Here is a 20075-nt window from a genome sequence, read left to right on the forward strand (position 1 = left end):
CTAATCTTCTCATGCATAAAAATCAAGAAGGAGCAAAAATGTTCATGTTTTTTAAACTGTCATATTTCAGAATTGGCTGAATATTTGAAAAATCTGTATAATCAGATAATAGCTGAATGTCTTGTGAACATTTTAAAGTTTGAATGGTGTCTCTAGCTGAATGTATGCTCAACTAGTTAGGTTGGAAAGAGGAGGAAGTTTTTGAAGAGTTGAAAGAAATTGCCATTCATTTGAATGAGGGGGAAATTTGAATAAAAGTTAAATAGTTTAAAAAGTATAAAAGTTATAAACATAAAAAATAGTAGCAGGAATCTCCTGAAGGAGCTGAACGTTTTGATACCAAATTTGTTGAAATCGGTCAAAGATTGTAGAACTAGTTGAGTGCCAAAAAACGTACGGAATAATAATAATAACTAGAAAATTTCTGAAGAAATTTTGATGGGTGCCCAGCTGCTGCCCGTCTTCTGCCCGTCCACAGGGAGGCTATGGTGAAGGTCAAGCATTAGATACTTGAAATCCAGTCTGAAAAATGAGATTTTGGATTGTTCTGGTGAAACCTGCCTGCTTTATACAGCATGAGTGAGGTTAACCACACAGAAGCCAGAGAGAGACAGAGGAGGACAGGCTGTGTCCCCTGAGAACAAACAGCTGTTTCAAAGGATTTATAAGTCCCATTGAAAAAAAAAAATTAACTTTTCAATAAGAGAAAGGTCTGCTGAAGACACTGATGTGATTTATATCAAGGTCCTGTGTAAAATATAGGTTTTATAGCAGTTTGAATGCAGCCCTCACTGTCACTTTAAATGAGTGAAGGAGGGCCTGTTTCACATGGAAATGTGTGATTTTGCTCTGAATCTGAGGTGATTTGAGAGAAAAAGCATAAGTTAAAGCACAAATATGGAAAGAAGACATAAATAGCTTCACGTTAAGCTAGAATTTATCCAGTTTTAACAGAAATTGTGGATGTTAAGGAGGTTTTAGGCTGTGATTAGTGTGGTTTCTGTGGATTTCTAATGGAGAGGGCCTGTTTTTCATGAAAATGTGTGACTTTGCTCTGAATCTGAGGTGATTTGAGAGAAAAAGCATAAGTTAAAGCACAAATATGGAAAGAAGACATAAATAGCTTCATGTTAAGCTAGAATTTATCCAGTTTTAAGAGAAATTGTGGATGTTAAGGAGGTTTTAGGCTGTGATTAGTGTGGTTTCTGTGGATTTCTAATGGAGAGGGCCTGTTTTTAATGAAAATGTGTGACTTTGCTCTGAATCTGAGGTGATTTGAAAGAAAAAGCATAATTTATAGCACAAATATGGAAAGAAGACATAAATAGCTTCATGTTAAGCTAGAATTTATCCAGTTTTAAGAGAAATTGTGGATGTTAAGGAGGTTTTAGGCTGTGATTAGTGTGGTTTCTGTGGATTTCCCTGTATTTCTAATGGAGAGGGACAGTGCTGATTCTAAGGTCAATTTCTCAAAAACCATTTTAGTAATGAGAGAGAAAGATACAAGCACACCTCTGCAGACCCAGACGCACGTTTTGATGTATGATGTGTATGGGTTTGGCGAAAACTGTGGGAGGAGAAGCGCGTCGACCGTGGTGACACGTGATGGAACTTTCAGTTGTAATGGTAATACTAGAAAATTTCTGAAGAAATTTTGATGGGTGCCCAGCTGCTGCCCGTCTTCTGCCCGTCCACACACACACACAGATGAGAGCTGTGCTGTGCTGAGAGACCTGCTAGTTGCCAGTCAAGCATTAGGTATTTCAGTATTAAACTAAGGTACAGAGATAAGCTCAAACATAGTTTAACATTTGAGATCCTGGCCTGCTGTGGTGAAACCTGCCTGCTTTGGGCAGCATGAGGGACAGACGGCTGGCTTAATAGATGGCTTAAACAAGGTTTTTAATGTCTTAATCACACAATGAACCACTTTACACTTTAAATGGTGGCAGCCATTATGTTTACCTGATTAAGGAGGAGAGTTTAAACAGCCAATCACCTGCTCAGTTACTGGTCTTTTAGCCAACCGAGTCCCCTTTTGGGGGGGTTGAAGCAGAGATCCCAGAGGAGGAGGACAGAAAGTAATGTTCAGACATACTGACAGTTTAAATGTGTTTATTTAGCAACAACAGCTCATTATAATTCAGTCAGTTTTGATAAACTGATAAACTTTAACATGTCACAGTCTATAATAGGGGTCCCTGTGTAGAGAAATATCTGTAAGCATTCACCATCACAGTAAGAGGAAGACATGAGGACATTAAACCCAACAACATTCAAATCTTACCTCTGTCCTATGGTGATAGAAACTCCAGTCTTCATCGGAGTCCTCGGTCACATCTGTGGTCGCTGAAGGTTGTTTGGGTCACTGCAGCTGATGGGAGTCTTTCTCTGCTTCATAAGACAAAAAGAGAGGAAACCAAATGTTGAGTTTCATGTAGATCAATTTTCTTGTTTTTGATTCATCACAAAAAATATCCAAAGTACAATCAATGTATTGAGTAAAGATAAAAACACTCACCTTTTTTCATAGTTCTTCTCCTTGGACACGTCACGATGCAGTTTGAATCCTCCTGTGGAAGGGCAGGTGTTCGGTTCAGCAGGACCTCAGATGGAAAGCTGGACACACAATCATTAACAGCATTAATCATAAACAGACATCCTTACTGTATGTGAGCTGTGAGGGGAAGTGTCAGTACTTACTTTAGACCTTTTTGTCTGTCTCTGCAGCATCTGCATGATGACTGTAGTCTGGATTCATGCTGGTTGCTCATGTTTTAAAAGCTGGAGACAACAATCATGAAATTAGCACCAAGCACACATGATGAAAAGCACTGAAACTGTCTTCATACATGTAGAAGTCTCACCTGTAAGTGCAGCGTTACATCTAATGAGGTCCTGCTTCTCCAACTGAAGATGCTGCATCAGTGTTTTCTGGTGGGGGGGGGGGTGTTTGGTTTCTCTGACAGAAGAAAAACAAAAGCATGATAACTTCTAATGAATAAATGGAACAATCTGGTGATGTTATGAGTTAAGGATTCACGTTAAACAGAGTGAAGTGTGAGGTGTAACTCTGAACCTTTGACTCCAACATTTACCTCAGTTTCATCTTTTTCTCTGTCTGACTGAAGCTGCTCCGTCTCTGTCCTGTCTGCCTTCTCTGAGCTTCTCATCACTGGTGGTGTAGCTCTCCGACTGAACAAGCTCTTCTCACAAAAACATGGTCAAGGATGATAAACTAATTGTCAAAGCATCACCGTGCCAGCACGGTACAGCAATCAGGAAGAATCACACTCTACTAGTTAAGCCATGATCCTCAAAGTTCATATTTCACTGATTGGAAGATATGTACAATAATTAACATAATTGCCAACTGTCAAATAAAATACCATGATTATAATTCAAAAGTGCTCATGACTTGAGAATATATAGACGAATAAATAGATGAATAAATAGACATAAAAATGGATAAATAAGCTAAATGAGCACTGAACACAAGCCATATTCTGTTCAAATCACAATGCATTCACATTCTGACTCTTTCGACACCAGCACATAGCTTTTGCCGTCGAGAGCATTCAAGTTCAGGCTGCGGGCTAACAATGTAGCATGCTAACATGAGGCAGAGACACAGACACATTAGCCGAAGGAAATGTAGCAAATACCTTATTCTTTGTTTAACTCAAATACGTTCATATTTCCGCCAAGCTCAACGACATATAATGTTCAATATAACCACTAGACACAAGCCTTATACTGAAATAAAGTCATTAAATTCATGTTCCAACAAGTTCAATTGAACAAGCTTTTGCCGTCGAGAGCGTTCAAGTTCAGGCTGCGGGCTAACAATGTAGCATGCTAACATGAGGCAGAGACACAGACACATTAGCCGAAGGAAATGTAGCAAATACCTTATTCTTTGTTTAACTCAAATACGTTCATATTTCCGCCAAGCTCAACGACATATAATGTTCAATATAACCACTAGACACAAGCCTTATACTGAAATAAAGTCATTAAATTCATGTTCCAACAAGTTCAATTGAACAAGCTTTTGCCGTCGAGCGCGTTCAAGTTCAGGCTGCGGGCTAACAATGTAGCATGCTAAGCTAAGGCAGGCACACAGAAACATCGGCGGAAGGAAAATTAGCAAATACCTCGTCTTTATTTAACTGGGAGACGGTCATATTTCCGCCACGATCAACGACAGATAATGTTCAATATAACTAGTCAACACAAGCCTTATACTGAAATAAACTCATTAAATTCATATTCCAACAAGTTCAATTTGAACAAGCTTTTGCCGTCGAGCGCGTTCAAGTTCAGGCTGCGGGCTAACAATGTAGCATGCTAAACAAGGCAGTCACACCGAAACATCGGCGGAAGGAAAATTAGCAAATACCTCGTCTTTATTTAACTGGGAGACGGTCATATTTCCGCCACGATCAACGACAGATAATGTTCAATATAACCACAACGTAAATTCATAGCTTTCAAAGCATTCCACGCCAGACAGCGGGCTAATAGTGTAGCATGCTAAACAAAGCAGTCACACCGAAACATCGGCGGAAGGAAAATTAGCAAATACCTCGTCTTTATTTAACTGGGAGACGGTCATATTTCCGCCACGATCAACGACAGATAATGTTCAATATAACCACAACGTAAATTCATAGCTTTCACAGCATTCCACGCCAGACAGCGGGCTAATAGTGTAGCATGCTAAACAAGGCAGTCACACCGAAACATCGGCGGAAGGAAAATTATACATATGAGTCCGTGCGCGCTGTCGCGCGCATTTGTCTCGTGAGTGGCACGAACCTGTTATCACAGCTGATGTGTTGATCATAATGGAAAACATATGAGTCAGTGCGCGCTGTCGCGCGCATTTGTCTCGTGAGGGCTAGAATGACGCTGTTATGATAGATGTGTTGATCATAATGGAAAGCATATGAGTCAGTGCGCGCTATCGCGCGCATTTGTTTCGTGAGCGGCTAGCATGACGCTGTTGGGTCAGTGCGCGCTGTCGCGCGCATTTGTCTCGTGAGCGGCTAGCATGACGCTGTTGGGTCAGTGCGCGCTGTCGCGCGCATTTGTCTCGTGAGCGGCTAGCATGACGCTGTTGGGTCAGTGCGCGCTGTCGCGCGCATTTGTCTCGTGAGCAGCTGGCATGAAGCTGTTTTCACAGTTTTGGCTGCCTGCTGACAGACAGAGGCTGTCATGTTATATTGTATTAGGAGCTCAGATAAAACAGGCTGGCATAATGCTGTTACAGCAGGCCAGCCTGCTTGGCTCTGCCCTCATCCGCCATCTTGGCTCTGCCCTCATCAGCTGTGATAGAACAGGGCAGCCTTCTTGGGTGTGGTCAGCATTAGTTGCTATGGGCAACAGCTGTGCCTGCCAACTGCCAACTGCCGAATTCTGCACCTCACTTTGTCCCCTTAAAATCATGGGGTTTTCATATTGAGGCAGAAATCTGGAACAAAACGCTCGCTGTTCGAAAAGTAGAAGTCGTATCCGAATAATTCTTTCACCGTGAGCGCCAGAAGGCCCGGGGGAAGCCAGCGGTGTCATTTTTATTCTTCTAACCCCCGTGGCTCCTTTATTATGGCAGTTTTAAAATGATTTTTCACACTGATTTCAGGGCTCGGCCGTTTTATAATGGGATGGAATGTTCCCTCTCTGCGCTCAGAGGGGATTTGTGAGAAATCTGTGAGGCCCAGCTCAATGACAGTCACATTGGGTGAAAGACAACTAAAATACCTACGTTTTGATGTATAATTTATCCAGATCAGGCAGATATTTTGGACGTGAGAGGCATTTGTTCGAGAAATTGTTTTTTAAAGATTTTTAGAGTGACAGTTAGAGTGTAACTGACATCAGACGACCTCCTCTGGACACCTAAAACGTAAACTGCCGTTGTGTCAAAGCCGTATAAGCTATTAACAAGCCCTTTACCACAGTTAAAGCTGAGTCTTTCCTGTCACACACAAACTTTGAATGATGTGTGTGTGACGCTGTATGGCTGAGTTCAGAGGCCTCCCGTGTGAGGCAGTTTGGGGCTCTTCGAGCCCCAAACTGCCTCTTTTTGGCCTTCTCCATTCATTTTCCCATTGACAATTTGCCCGCTTTTTCCCATTTATCCGCTATTCCGGTCGAGTAATGAGAGAGAAAAATACAAGCACACCTCTCCCCATCGGCGCGCACGCAGCCATGTATTTTTTATTTTAGTCGGACCTTCGCTGTGGGACGAGTAGCGCGCCGAAAAACGTGACGGAAGCGGGAGAATAATAATAAGTATGAGCAATAGTAATATGTGTGCCCTGCCTATGGCATGGGGCACCCATAACTAGAAAATTTCTGAAGAAATTTTGATGGGTGCCCAGCTGCTGCCCGTCTTCTGCCCGTCCACAGGGAGGCTATGGTGAAGCTCAAGCATTAGATACTTCAAATCCAGTCTGAAAAATGAGATTTTGGCTTGTTCTGGTGAAACCTGCCTGCTTTATACAGCATGAGTGAGGTTAACCACACAGAAGCCAGAGAGAGACAGAGGAGGACAGGCTGTGTCCCCTGACAACAAACAGCTGTTTCAAAAGTCAAAATTTAAAAAAATTTAACTTTTCAGTAAGAGAAAGCTCTGCTGAAGACACCGATGTGATTTATATCAAGGTCCTGTATAAAATATAGGTTTTATAGCAGTTTGAATGCAGCCCTCACTGTCACTTTAAATGAGTGAAGGAGGGCCTGTTTATAATGGAAATGTGTGATTTAGCTCTGAATCTGAGGTGATTTGAGAGAAAAAGCATAAGTTAAAGCACAAATATGGAAAGAAGACATAAATAGCTTCATCTTAAGCTAGAATTTATCCAGTTTTAAGAGAAATTGTGGATGTTAAGGAGGTTTTAGGCTGTGATTAGTGTGGTTTCTGTGGATTTCTAATGGAGAGGGCCTGTTTTTAATGAAAATGTGTGACTTTGCTCTGAATCTGAGGTGATTTGAAAGAAAAAGCATAATTTATAGCACAAATATGGAAAGAAGACATAAATAGCTTCATCTTAAGCAAGAATTTTTCCAGTTTTAACAGAAATTGTGGATGTTAAGGAGGTTTTAGGCTGTGATTAGTGTGGTTTCTGTGGATTTCCCTGTATTTCTAATGGAGAGGGACAGTGCTGATTCTAAGGTCATTTTCTCAAAAACCATTTTAGTAATGAGAGAGAAAGATACAAGCACACCTCTGCAGACCCAGACGCACGTTTTGATGTATGATGTGTATGGGTTTGGCGAAAACTGTGGGAGGAGAAGCGCGTCGACCGTGGTGACACGTGATGGAACTTTCAGTTGTAATGGTAATACTAGAAAATTTCTGAAGAAATTTTGATGGGTGCCCAGCTGCTGCCCGTCTTCTGCCCGTCCACACACACACACAGATGAGAGCTGAGAGCTGCTAGTTGCCAGATATTTCAAATCCAGTCTGGAAAATGAGATTTTGGCTTGTTCTGGTGAAACCTGCCTGCTTTATACAGCATGAGTGAGGTTAACCACACAGGAGCCAGAGAGAGACAGAGGAGGACAGGCTGTGTCCCCTGACAACAAACAGCTGTTTAAATGGATTTAAAAGTCAAAATTTAAAAAAAATTAACTTTTCAGTAAGAGAAAGGTCTGCTGAAGACACTGATGTGATTTATATCAAGGTCCTGTGTAAAATATAGGTTTTATAGCAGTTTGAATGCAGCCCTCACTGTCACTTTAAATGAGTGAAGGAGGGCCTGTTTATCATGGAAATGTGTGATTTTGCTCTGAATCTGAGGTGATTTGAGAGAAAAAGCATAATTTATAGCACAAATATGGAAAGAAGACATAAATAGCTTCATGTTAAGCTAGAATTTATCCAGTTTTAAGAGAAATTGTGGATGTTAAGGAGGTTTTAGGCTGTGATTAGTGTGGTTTCTGTGGATTTCTAATGGAGAGGGCCTGTTTTTAATGAAAATGTGTGACTTTGCTCTGAACCTGAGGTGATTTGAAAGAAAAAGCATAATTTATAGCACAAATATGGAAAGAAGACATAAATAGCTTCATCTTAAGCAAGAATTTATCCAGTTTTAACAAAAATAGTGGATGTTAGGGAGGTTTTAGGCTGTGATTAGTGTGGTTTCTGTGGATTTCCCTGTATTTCTAATGGAGAGGGACAGTGCTGATTCTAAGGTCAATTTCTCAAAAACCATTTTAGTAATGAGAGAGAAAGATACAAGCACACTTCTGCAGACCCAGACGCACGTTTTGATGTATGATGTGTATGGGTTTGGCGAAAACTGTGGGAGGAGAAGCGCGTCGACCGTGGTGACAGGTGATGGAACTTTCAGTTGTAATGGTAATACTAGAAAATTTCTGAAGAAATTTTGATGGGTGCCCAGCTGCTGCCCGTCTTCTGCCCGTCCACACACACACACAGATGAGAGCTGAGAAGCTGGTAGTTGCCAGTCAAGCATTATATGATCATAATCCAGTCTTAAATATGAGATTCAGGCTTGTTCTGGTGAAACCTGCCTGCTTTATACAGCATGAGTGAGTTTAACCACACAGAAGCCAGAGAGAGACAGAGGAGGACAGGCTGTGTCCCCTGAACACAAACAGCTGTTTCAATGGATTTATAAGTCCCATTGAAAAAAAAATTAACTTTTCAATAAGAGAAAGGTCTGCTGAAGACACTGATGTGATTTATATCAAGGTCCTGTGTAAAATATAGGTTTTATAGCAGTTTGAATGCAGCCCTCACTGTCACTTTAAATGAGTGAAGGAGGGCCTGTTTATAATGGAAATGTGTGATTTTGCTCTGAATCTGAGGTGATTTGAGAGAAAAAGCATAAGTTAAAGCACAAATATGGAAAGAAGACACAAATAGCTTCATCTTAAGCAATAATTTATCCAGTTTTAACAGAAATTGTGGATGTTAAGGAGGTTTTAGGCTGTGATTAGTGTGGTTTCTGTGGATTTCTAATGGAGAGGGCCTGTTTTTAATGAAAATGTGTGACTTTGCTCTGAATCTGAGGTGATTTGAAAGAAAAAGCATAATTTATAGCACAAATATGGAAAGAAGACATAAATAGCTTCATCTTAAGCAAGAATTTTTCCAGTTTTAACAGAAATTGTGGATGTTAAGGAGGTTTTAGGCTGTGATTAGTGTGGTTTCTGTGGATTTCCCTGTATTTCTAATGGAGAAGGACAGTGCTGATTCTAAGGTCATTTTCTCAAAAACCATTTTAGTAATGAGAGAGAAAGATACAAGCACACTTCTGCAGACCCAGACGCACGTTTTGATGTATGATGTGTATGGGTTTGTCGAAAACTGTGGGAGGAGAAGCGCGTCGACCGTGGTGACACGTGATGGAACTTTCAGTTGTAATGGTAATACTAGAAAATTTCTGAAGAAATTTTGATGGGTGCCCAGCTGCTGCCCGTCTTCTGCCCGTCCACACACACACACAGATGAGAGCTGAGAGCTACGAGTTGCCAGATATTTCAAATCCAGTCTGAAAAATGAGATTATGGATTGTTCTGGTGAAACCTGCCTGCTTTATACAGCATGAGTGAGGTTAACCACACAGAAGCCAGAGAGAGACAGAGGAGGACAGGCTGTGTCCCCTGACAACAAACAGCTGTTTCAATGGATTTAAAAGTCAAAATTTTAAAAAATTTAACTTTTCAGTAAGAGAAAGGTCTGCTGAAGACAGTCATGTGATTTATATCAAGGTCCTGTGTAAAATATAGGTTTTATAGCAGTTTGAATACAGCCTTCACTGTCACTTTAAATGAGCGAAGGAGGGCCTGTTTATCATGGAAATGTGTGATTTTGCTCTGAATCTGAGGTGATTTGAGAGAAAAAGCATAAGTTAAAGCACAAATATGGAAAGAAGACATAAATAGCTTCATGTTAAGCTAGAATTTATCCAGTTTTAAGAGAAATTGTGGATGTTAAGGAGGTTTTAGGCTGTGATTAGTGTGGTTTCTGTGGATTTCTAATGGAGAGGGCCTGTTTTTAATGAAAATGTGTGACTTTGCTCTGAATCTGAGGTGATTTGAAAGAAAAAGCATAATTTATAGCACAAATATGGAAAGAAGACATAAATAGCTTCATCTTAAGCAAGAATTTTTCCAGTTTTAACAGAAATTGTGGATGTTAAGGAGGTTTTAGGCTGTGATTAGTGTGGTTTCTGTGGATTTCCCTGTATTTCTAATGGAGAGGGACAGTGCTGATTCTAAGGTCAATTTCTCAAAAACCATTTTAGTAATGAGAGAGAAAGATACAAGCACACTTCTGCAGACCCAGACGCACGTTTTGATGTATGATGTGTATGGGTTTGGCGAAAACTGTGGGAGGAGAAGCGCGTCGACCGTGGTGACACCTGATGGAACTTTCAGTTGTAATGGTAATACATTAAATTCATATTCCAACAAGTTCAATTTGAACAAGCTTTTGCCGTCGAGCGCGTTCAAGTTCAGGCTGCGGGCTAACAATGTAGCATGCTAAGCTAAGGCAGGCACACAGAAACATCGGCGGAAGGAAAATTAGCAAATACGTTGTCTTTATTTAACTCGAAGACGTCATATTTCCGCCACGATCAACGACAGATAATGTTCAATATAACTGGTCAACACAAGCCTTATACTGAAATAAACTCATTAAATTCATATTCCAACAAGTTCAATTTGAACAAGCTTTTGCCGTCGAGCGCGTTCAAGTTCAGGCTGCGGGCTAACAATGTAGCATGCTAAGCTAAGGCAGGCACACAGAAACATCGGCGGAAGGAAAATTAGCAAATACCTCGTCTTTATTTAACTGGGAGACGGTCATATTTCCGCCACGATCAACGACAGATAATGTTCAATATAACCACAACGTAAATTCATAGCTTTCACAGCATTCCACGCCAGACAGCGGGCTAATAGTGTAGCATGCTAAACAAAGCAGTCACACCGAAACATCGGCGGAAGGAAAATTAGCAAATACCTCGTCTTTATTTAACTGGGAGACGGTCATATTTCCGCCACGATCAACGACAGATAATGTTCAATATAACCACAACGTAAATTCATAGCTTTCACAGCATTCCACGCCAGACAGCGGGCTAATAGTATAGCATGCTAAACAAGGCAGCCACACCGAAACATCGGCGGAAGGAAAATTAGCAAATACCTTGTCTTTATTTAACTGGAAGACGGTCATATTTCCGCCACGATCAACGACAGATAATGTTCAATATAACCACAACGTAAATTCATAGCCTTCATAGCATTCCACGCCAAACAGCGGGTTTATAGTGTAGCATGCTAAACAAAGCAGTCACACCGAAACATCGGCGGAAGGAAAATTAGCAAATACCTCGTCTTTATTTAACTGGGAGACGGTCATATTTCCGCCACGATCAACGACAGATAATGTTCAATATAACCACAACGTAAATTCATAGCTTTCACAGCATTCCACGCCAGACAGCGGGCTAATAGTGTAGCATGCTAAACAAGGCAGCCACACCGAAACATCGGCGGAAGGAAAATTAGCAAATACCTCGTCTTTATTTAACTGGAGGACGGTCATATTTCCGCCACGATCAACGACAGATAATGTTCAATATAACCAAACCAAGCAAAAAATAGATCTTACCTGAACAAAGCTCGCCAGACAGAAAGACTACTCAAGAATATTCGAAGAAGCAGGGGCGAAGTGACGATCCAACAACCAATGAAAACAGTGGAATTGCTGACGTGTGTCGTCAAGCGTCTGGTATGAAGCTGTTAAAACAGCTGAAGTGTTGATCATAATGGAAAACATATGAGTCCGTGCGCGCTGTCGCGCGCATTTGTCTCGTGAGTGGCACGAACCTGTTATCACAGCTGATGTGTTGATCATAATGGAAAACATATGAGTCAGTGCGCGCTATCGCGCGCATTTGTTTCGTGAGGGCTAGCATGACGCTGTTGATAGCTGATCATAATGGAAAACATATGAGTCCGTGCGCGCTGTCGCGCGCATTTGTCTCGTGAGTGGCACGAACCTGTTATCACAGCTGATGTGTTGATCATAATGGAAAACATATGAGTCAGTGCGCGCTATCGCGCGCATTTGTTTCGTGAGGGCTAGAATGACGCTGTTATGATAGATGTGTTGATCATAATGGAAAGCATATGAGTCAGTGCGCGCTATCGCGCGCATTTGTTTCGTGAGCGGCTAGCATGACGCTGTTGGGTCAGTGCGCGCTGTCGCGCGCATTTGTCTCGTGAGCGGCTAGCATGACGCTGTTGGGTCAGTGCGCGCTGTCGCGCGCATTTGTCTCGTGAGCAGCTGGCATGAAGCTGTTTTCACAGTTTTGGCTGCCTGCTGACAGAGAGAGGCTGTCATGTTATATTGTATTAGGAGCACAGATAAAACAGGCTGGCATAATGCTGTTACAGCAGGCCAGCCTGCTTGGCTCTGCCCTCATCCGCCATCTTGATTCTGCCCTCATCAGCTGTGATAGAACAGGGCAGCCTTCTTGGGTGTGGTCAGCATTAGTTGCTATGGGCAACAGCTGTGCCTGCCAACTGCCAACTGCCGAATTCTGCACCTCACTTTGTCCCCTTAAAATCATGGGGTTTTCATATTGAGGCAGAAATCTGGAACAAAACGCTCGCTGTTCGAAAAGTAGAAGTCGTATCCGAATAATTCTTTCACCGTGAGCGCCAGAAGGCCCGGGGGAAGCCAGCGGTGTCATTTTTATTCTTCTAACCCCCGTGGCTCCTTTATTATGGCAGTTTTAAAATGATTTTTCACACTGATTTCAGGGCTCGGCCGTTTTATAATGGGATGGAATGTTCCCTCTCTGCGCTCAGAGGGGATTTGTGAGAAATCTGTGAGGCCCAGCTCAATGACAGTCACATTGGGTGAAAGACAACTAAAATACCTACGTTTTGATGTATAATTTATCAAGATCAGGCAGATATTTTGGACGTGAGAGGCATTTGTTCGAGAAATTGTTTTTTAAAGATTTTTAGAGTGACAGTTAGAGTGTAACTGACATTAGACGACCTCCTCTGGACACCTAAAACGTAAACTGCCGTTGTGTCAAAGCCGTATAAGCTATTAACAAGCCCTTTACCACAGTTAAAGCTGAGTCTTTCCTGTCACACACAAACTTTGAATGATGTGTGTGTGACGCTGTATGGCTGAGTTCAGAGGCCTCCAATGTGAGGCAGTTTGGGGCTCTTCGAGCCCCAAACTGCCTCTTTTTGGCCTTCTCCATTCATTTTCCCATTGACAATTTGCCCGCTTTTTCCCATTTATCCGCTATTCCGGTCGAGTAATGAGAGAGAAAAGTAATAGCACACTTCTGCCCATCGGCGCGCACGCAGCCATGTATTTTTTATTTTAGTCGGACCTTCGCTGCGGGCCGAGTTACGCGCCGAAAAACGTGACGGAAACGGAAGAATAATAATAAGTATGAGCAATAGTAATATGTGTGCCCTGCCTATGGCATGGGGCACCCATAACTAGAAAATTTCTGAAGAAATTTTGATGGGTGCCCAGCTGCTGCCCGTCTTCTGCCCGTCCACACACACACACAGATGAGAGCTGTGCTGTGCTGAGAGACCTGCTGGTTGCCAGTCAAGCATTAGGTATTTCAGTATTAAACTAAGGTACAGAGATAAGCTGAAACATAGTTTAACATTTGAGATCCTGGCCTGCTGTGGTGAAACCTGCCTGCTTTGGGCAGCATGAGGGACAGACGGCTGGCTTAATAGATGGCTTAAACAAGGTTTTTAATGTCTTAATCACACAATGAACCACTTTACACTTTAAATGGTGGCAGCCATTATGTTTACCTCATTAAGGAGGACAGTTTAAACAGCCAATCACCTGCTCAGTTACTGGTCTTTTAGCCAACCGAGTCCCCTTTTGGGGGGGTTGAAGCAGAGATCCCAGAGGAGGAGGACAGAAAGTAATGTTCAGACATACTGACAGTTTAAATGTGTTTATTTAGCAACAACAGCTCATTATAATTCAGTCAGTTTTGATAAACTGATAAACTTTAACATGTCACAGTCTATAATAGGGGTCCCTGTGTAGAGAAATATCTGTAAGCATTCACCACCACAGTAAGAGGAAGACATGAGGACATTAAACCCAACAACATTCAAATCTTACCTCTGTCCTATGGTGATAGAAACTCCAGTCTTCATCGGAGTCCTCTGTGATATCTGTGTTTGCTGAAGGTTGTTTGGGTCGCTGCAGCTGATGGGAGTCTTTCTCTGCTTCATTCTGCTTTGAATCCTCCTGTGGAAGCGCAGGTGTTCGGTTCAGCAGGACCTCAGATGGAAAGCTGGACACACAATCATTAACAGCATTAATCATAAACAGACATCCTTACTGTATGTGAGCTGTGAGGGGAAGTGTCAGTACTTACTTTAGACCTTTTTGTCTGTCTCTGCAGCATCTGCATGATGACTGTAGTCTGGATTCATGCTGGTTTCCATGTGGTTGTTCATGTTTTAAAAGCTGGAGACAACAATCATGAAATTAGCACCAAGCACACATGATGAAAAGCACTGAAACTGTCTTCATACATGTAGAAGTCTCACCTGTAAGTGCAGCGTTACATCTAATGAGGTCCTGCTTCACCAACCGAAGATGCTGCATCAGTGTTTTCTGGGGGGGGGGGTTTGGTTTCTCTGACAGAAGAAAAACAAAAGCATGATAACTTCTAATGAATAAATGGAACAATCTGGTGATGTTATGAGTTAAGGATTCACGTTAAACAGAGTGAAGTGTGAGGTGTAACTCTGAACCTTTGACTCCAACATTTACCTCAGTTTCATCTTTTTCTCTGTCTGACTGAAGCTTCTCCGTCTCTGTCCTGTCTGCCTTCTCTGAGCTTGTCATCACTGGTGGTGTAGCTCTCCGACTGAACAAACTCATGATACTCTTCTCACAAAAACATGGTCAAGGATGATAAACTAATTGTCAAAGCATCACCGTGCCAGCACGGTACAGCAATCAGGAGGAATCACACTCTACTAGTTAAGCCATGATCCTCAAAGTTCATATTTCACTGATTGGAAGATATGTACAATAATTAACATAATTGCCAACTGTCAAATAAAATACCATGATTATAATTCAAAAGTGCTCATGATTTGAGAATATATAGACGAATAAATAGACATAAAAATGGATAAGCAAAATGAGCACTGAACACAAGCCATATTCTGTTCAAATCACAATGCATTCACATTCTGACTCATTCAACACCAGCACATAGCAAAATGAGCAGTCAAAACAAGCCATATTCTGTTCAAATCACAATGCATTCACATTCTGACTCATTCAACACCAGCACATAGCAAAATGAGCAGTCAAAACAAGCCATATTCTGTTCAAATCACAATGCATTCACATTCTGACTCATTCGACACCAGCACATAGCTTTTGCCGTCGAGAGCGTTCAAGTTCAGGCTGCGGGCTAACAATGTAGCATGCTAAACAAGGCAGTCACACAGAAACATCGGCGGAAGGAAAATGAGCAAATACCTCGTCTTTATTTAACTGGAAGACGATCATATTTCCGCCACGATCAACGACAGATAATGTTCAATATAACCACAACGTAAATTCATAGCCTTCATAGCATTCCACGCCAGACAGCGGGTTTATAGTGTAGCATGCTAAACAAGGCAGTCACACCGAAACATCGGCGGAAGGAAAATTAGCAAATAGCTCGTCTTTATTTCACTCGAAGACGGTCGTATTTCCGCCACGATCAACGACAGATAATGTTCAATATAACCACAACGTAAATTCATAGCTTTCACAGCATTCCACGCCAGACAGCGGGCTAATAGTGTAGCATGCTAAACAAGGCAGTCACACCGAAACATCGGCGGAAGGAAAATTAGCAAATAGCTCGTCTTTATTTAACTCGAAGACGGTCGTATTTCCGCCACGATCAACGACAGATAATGTTCAATGTAACCACAACGTAAATTCATAGCTTTCACAGCATTCCACGCCAGACAGCGGGCTAATAGTGTAGCATGCTAAACAAGGCAGTCACACCGAAACATCGGCGGAAGGAAAATTAGCAAATACCTCGTCTTTATTTAACTGGAAGACGGTCATATTTCCGCCACGATCAACGACAGATAATGTTCAATATAACCAAACCAAGCAAAAAATAGATCTTACCTGAACAAAGCTCGCCAGACAGAAAGACTACTGAAGAATATTCGAAGAACCAGGGGGAAGTGACGATCCAACAACCAATGAAAACAGTGGAATTGCTGACGTATGTCGTCAGCGTCTGGTATGAAGCTGTTAAAACAGCTGATGTGTTGATCATAATGGAAAACATATGAGTCCGTGCGCGCTGTCGCGCGCATTTGTCTCGTGAGTGGCACGAACCTGTTATCACAGCTGATGTGTTGATCATAATGGAAAACATATGAGTCCGTGCGCGCTGTCGCGCGCATTTGTCTCGTGAGGGCTAGCATGACGCTGTTGATAGCTGATGTGTTGATCATAATGGAAAACATATGAGTCCGTGCGCGCTATCGCGCGCATTTGTCTCGTGAGGGCTAGCATGACGCTGTTGATAGCTGATGTGTTGATCATAATGGAAAACATATGAGTCCGTGCGCGCTGTCGCGCGCATTTGTCTCGTGAGTGGCACGAACCTGTTATCACAGCTGATGTGTTGATCATAATGGAAAACATATGAGTCAGTGCGCGCTGTCGCGCGCATTTGTCTCGCTGTTATGATAGCTGATGTGTTGATCATAGTGGAAAACATATGAGTCCGTGCGCGCTATCGCGCGCATTTGTTTCGTGAGCGGCTAGCATGACGCTGTTGGGTCAGTGCGCGCTATCGCGCGCATTTGTCTCGTGAGCGGCTAGCATGACGCTGTTGGGTCAGTGCGCGCTGTCGCGCGCATTTGTCTCGTGAGCAGCTGGCATGAAGCTGTTTTCACAGTTTTGGCTGCCTGCTGACAGACAGAGGCTGTCATGTTATATTGTATTAGGAGCACAGATAAAACAGGCTGGCATAATGCTGTTACAGCAGGCCAGCCTGCTTGGCTCTGGCTTCATCAGCTGTGATAGAACAGGGCAGACATCTTGAGTGAGCTCCCAATTAGTTGCTATGGGCAACAGCTGTGCCTGCCAACTGCCATTCTGCACCTCACTTTGTCCCCTTAAAATCATGGGGTTTTCATTTTGAGCAGGAAATCTGGAACAAACGGTCGCTGTTCGAAAAGTAGAAGTCGTATCCGAATAATTCTTTCACCGTGAGCGCCAGAAGGCCCGGGGGAAGCCAGCGGTGTCATTTTTATTCTTCTAACCCCCGTGGCTCCTTTATTATGGCAGTTTTAAAATGATTTTTCCGACTGATTTCAGGCCTCGCCCGTTTTATAATGGGATTTAATGTTCCCTCTCTGCGCTCAGAGGGGATTTGTGAGAAATCTGTGAGGCCCAGCTCAATGACAGTCACATTGGGTGAAAGACAACTAAAATACCTACGTTTTGATGTATAATTTATCCAAATCAGGCAGATATTTTGGACGTGAGAGGCATTTGTTTGAAAAATAATTTTTTAAAGATTTTTAGAGTGAGAGGTAGAGTGCAGAGGCACAAAATTTGCTCCTCTGGACACCTAAAACGTAAACTGCCGTTGTGTCAAAGCCGTATAAGCTATTAACAAGCCCTTTACACCAGTTAAAGCTGAGTCTTTCCTGTCACACACAAACTTTGAATGATGTGTGTATGACCTTGTATGGCTGAGTTCAGAGGCCTCCAAGGGGAGGCAGTTTTGGGCTCTTCGAGCCCAAAACTGCCTCGTTAAGGCCTTCTCCATTCATTTTCCCATTGACAATTTGCCCGCTTTTTCCCATTTATCCGCTATTCCGGTCGAGTAATGAGAGAGAAAAATACAAGCACACCTCTCCCGATCGGCGCGCACGCAGCCATGTATTTTTTATTTGAGTCGGACCTTCGCTGTGGGACGAGTAGCGCGCCGAAAAACGGGCGGAAACGGAAGAATAATAATAAGTATGAGCAATAGTAATATGTGTGCCCTGCCTTTGGCATGGGGCACCCATAATAATAACTAGAAAATTTCTGAAGAAATTTTGATGGGTGCCCAGCTGCTGCCCGTCTTCTGCCCGTCCACACACACACACAGATGAGAGCTGAGAAGCTGGAAGTTGCCAGTCAAGCATTATATGATCATAATCCTGTCTTATATATGAGATTCAGGCTTGTTCTGGTGAAACCTGCCTGCTTTATACAGCATGAGTCAGGTTAACCACACAGGAGCCAGAGAGAGACAGAGGAGGACAGGCTGTGTCCCCTGACAACAAACAGCTGTTTCAATGGATTTAAAAGTCAAAATTTAAAAAAATTGAACTTTTCAGTAAGAGAAAGCTCTGCTGAAGACACTGATGTGATTTATATCAAGGTCCTGTGTAAAATATAGGTTTTATAGCAGTTTGAATGCAGCCCTCACTGTCACTTTAAATGAGTGAAGGAGGGCCTGTTTATCATGGAAATGTGTGATTTTGCTCTGAATCTGAGGTGATTTGAGCGAAAAAGCATAAGTTAAAGCACAAATATGGAAAGAAGACATAAATAGCTTCATGTTAAGCTAGAATTTATCCAGTTTTAAGAGAAATTGTGGATGTTAAGGAGGTTTTAGGCTGTGATTAGTGTGGTTTCTGTGGATTTCTAATGGAGAGGGCCTGTTTTTAATGAAAATGTGTGACTTTGCTCTGAATCTGAGGTGATTTGAAAGAAAAAGCATAATTTATAGCACAAATATGGAAAGAAGACATAAATAGCTTCATGTTAAGCTAGAATTTATCCAGTTTTAACAAAAATTGTGGATGTTAAGGAGGTTTTAGGCTGTGATTAGCGTGGTTTCTGTGCATTTCCCTGTATTTCTAATGGAGAGGGACAGTGCTGATTCTAAGGTCATTTTCTCAAAAACCATTTTAGTAATGAGAGAGAAAGATACAAGCACACCTCTGCAGACCCAGACGCACGTTTTGATGTATGATGTGTATGGGTTTGGCGAAAACTGTGGGAGGAGAAGCGCGTCGACCGTGGTGACACGTGATGGAACTTTCAGTTGTAATGGTAATACTAGAAAATTTCTGAAGAAATTTTGATGGGTGCCCAGCTGCTGCCCGTCTTCTGCCCGTCCACACACACACACAGATGAGAGCTGAGAAGCTGGTAGTTGCCAGATATTTCAAATCCAGTCTGAAAAATGAGATTTTGGCTTGTTCTGGTGAAACCTGCCTGCTTTATACAGCATGAGTGAGGTTAACCACACAGAAGCCAGAGAGAGACAGAGGAGGACAGGCTGTGTCCCCTGACAACAAACAGCTGTTTCAATGGATTTAAAAGTCAAAATTTAAAAAAAATTGAACTTTTCAGTAAGAGAAAGCCCTGCTGAAGACACTGATGTGATTTATATCAAGGTCCTGTGTAAAATATAGGTTTTATAGCAGTTTGAATGCAGCCCTCACTGTCACTTTAAATGAGTGAAGGAGGGCCTGTTTATCATGGAAATGTGTGATTTTGCTCTGAATCTGAGGTGATTTGAGAGAAAAAGCATAAGTTAAAGCACAAATATGGAAAGAAAACATAAATAGCTTCATGTTAAGCTAGAATTTATCCAGTTTTAAGAGAAATTGTGGATGTTAAGGAGGTTTTAGGCTGTGATTAGTGTGGTTTCTGTGGATTTCTAATGGAGAGGGCCTGTTTTTAATGAAAATGTGTGACTTTGCTCTGAATCTGAGGTGATTTTAAAGAAAAAGCATAATTTATAGCACAAATATGGAAAGAAGACATAAATAGCTTCATCTTAAGCAAGAATTTTTCCAGTTTTAACAGAAATTGTGGATGTTAAGGAGGTTTTAGGCTGTGATTAGTGTGGTTTCTGTGGATTTCCCTGTATTTCTAATGGAGAGGGACAGTGCTGATTCTAAGGTCATTTTCTCAAAAACCATTTTAGTAATGAGAGAGAAAGATACAAGCACACCTCTGCAGA

Source organism: Leuresthes tenuis, unplaced genomic scaffold (genome assembly GCF_036924035.1).
Source record: "Leuresthes tenuis unplaced genomic scaffold, fLeuTen1.0.hap1 SCAF_14, whole genome shotgun sequence".
Lineage (NCBI taxonomy): Eukaryota > Metazoa > Chordata > Actinopteri > Atheriniformes > Atherinopsidae > Leuresthes > Leuresthes tenuis.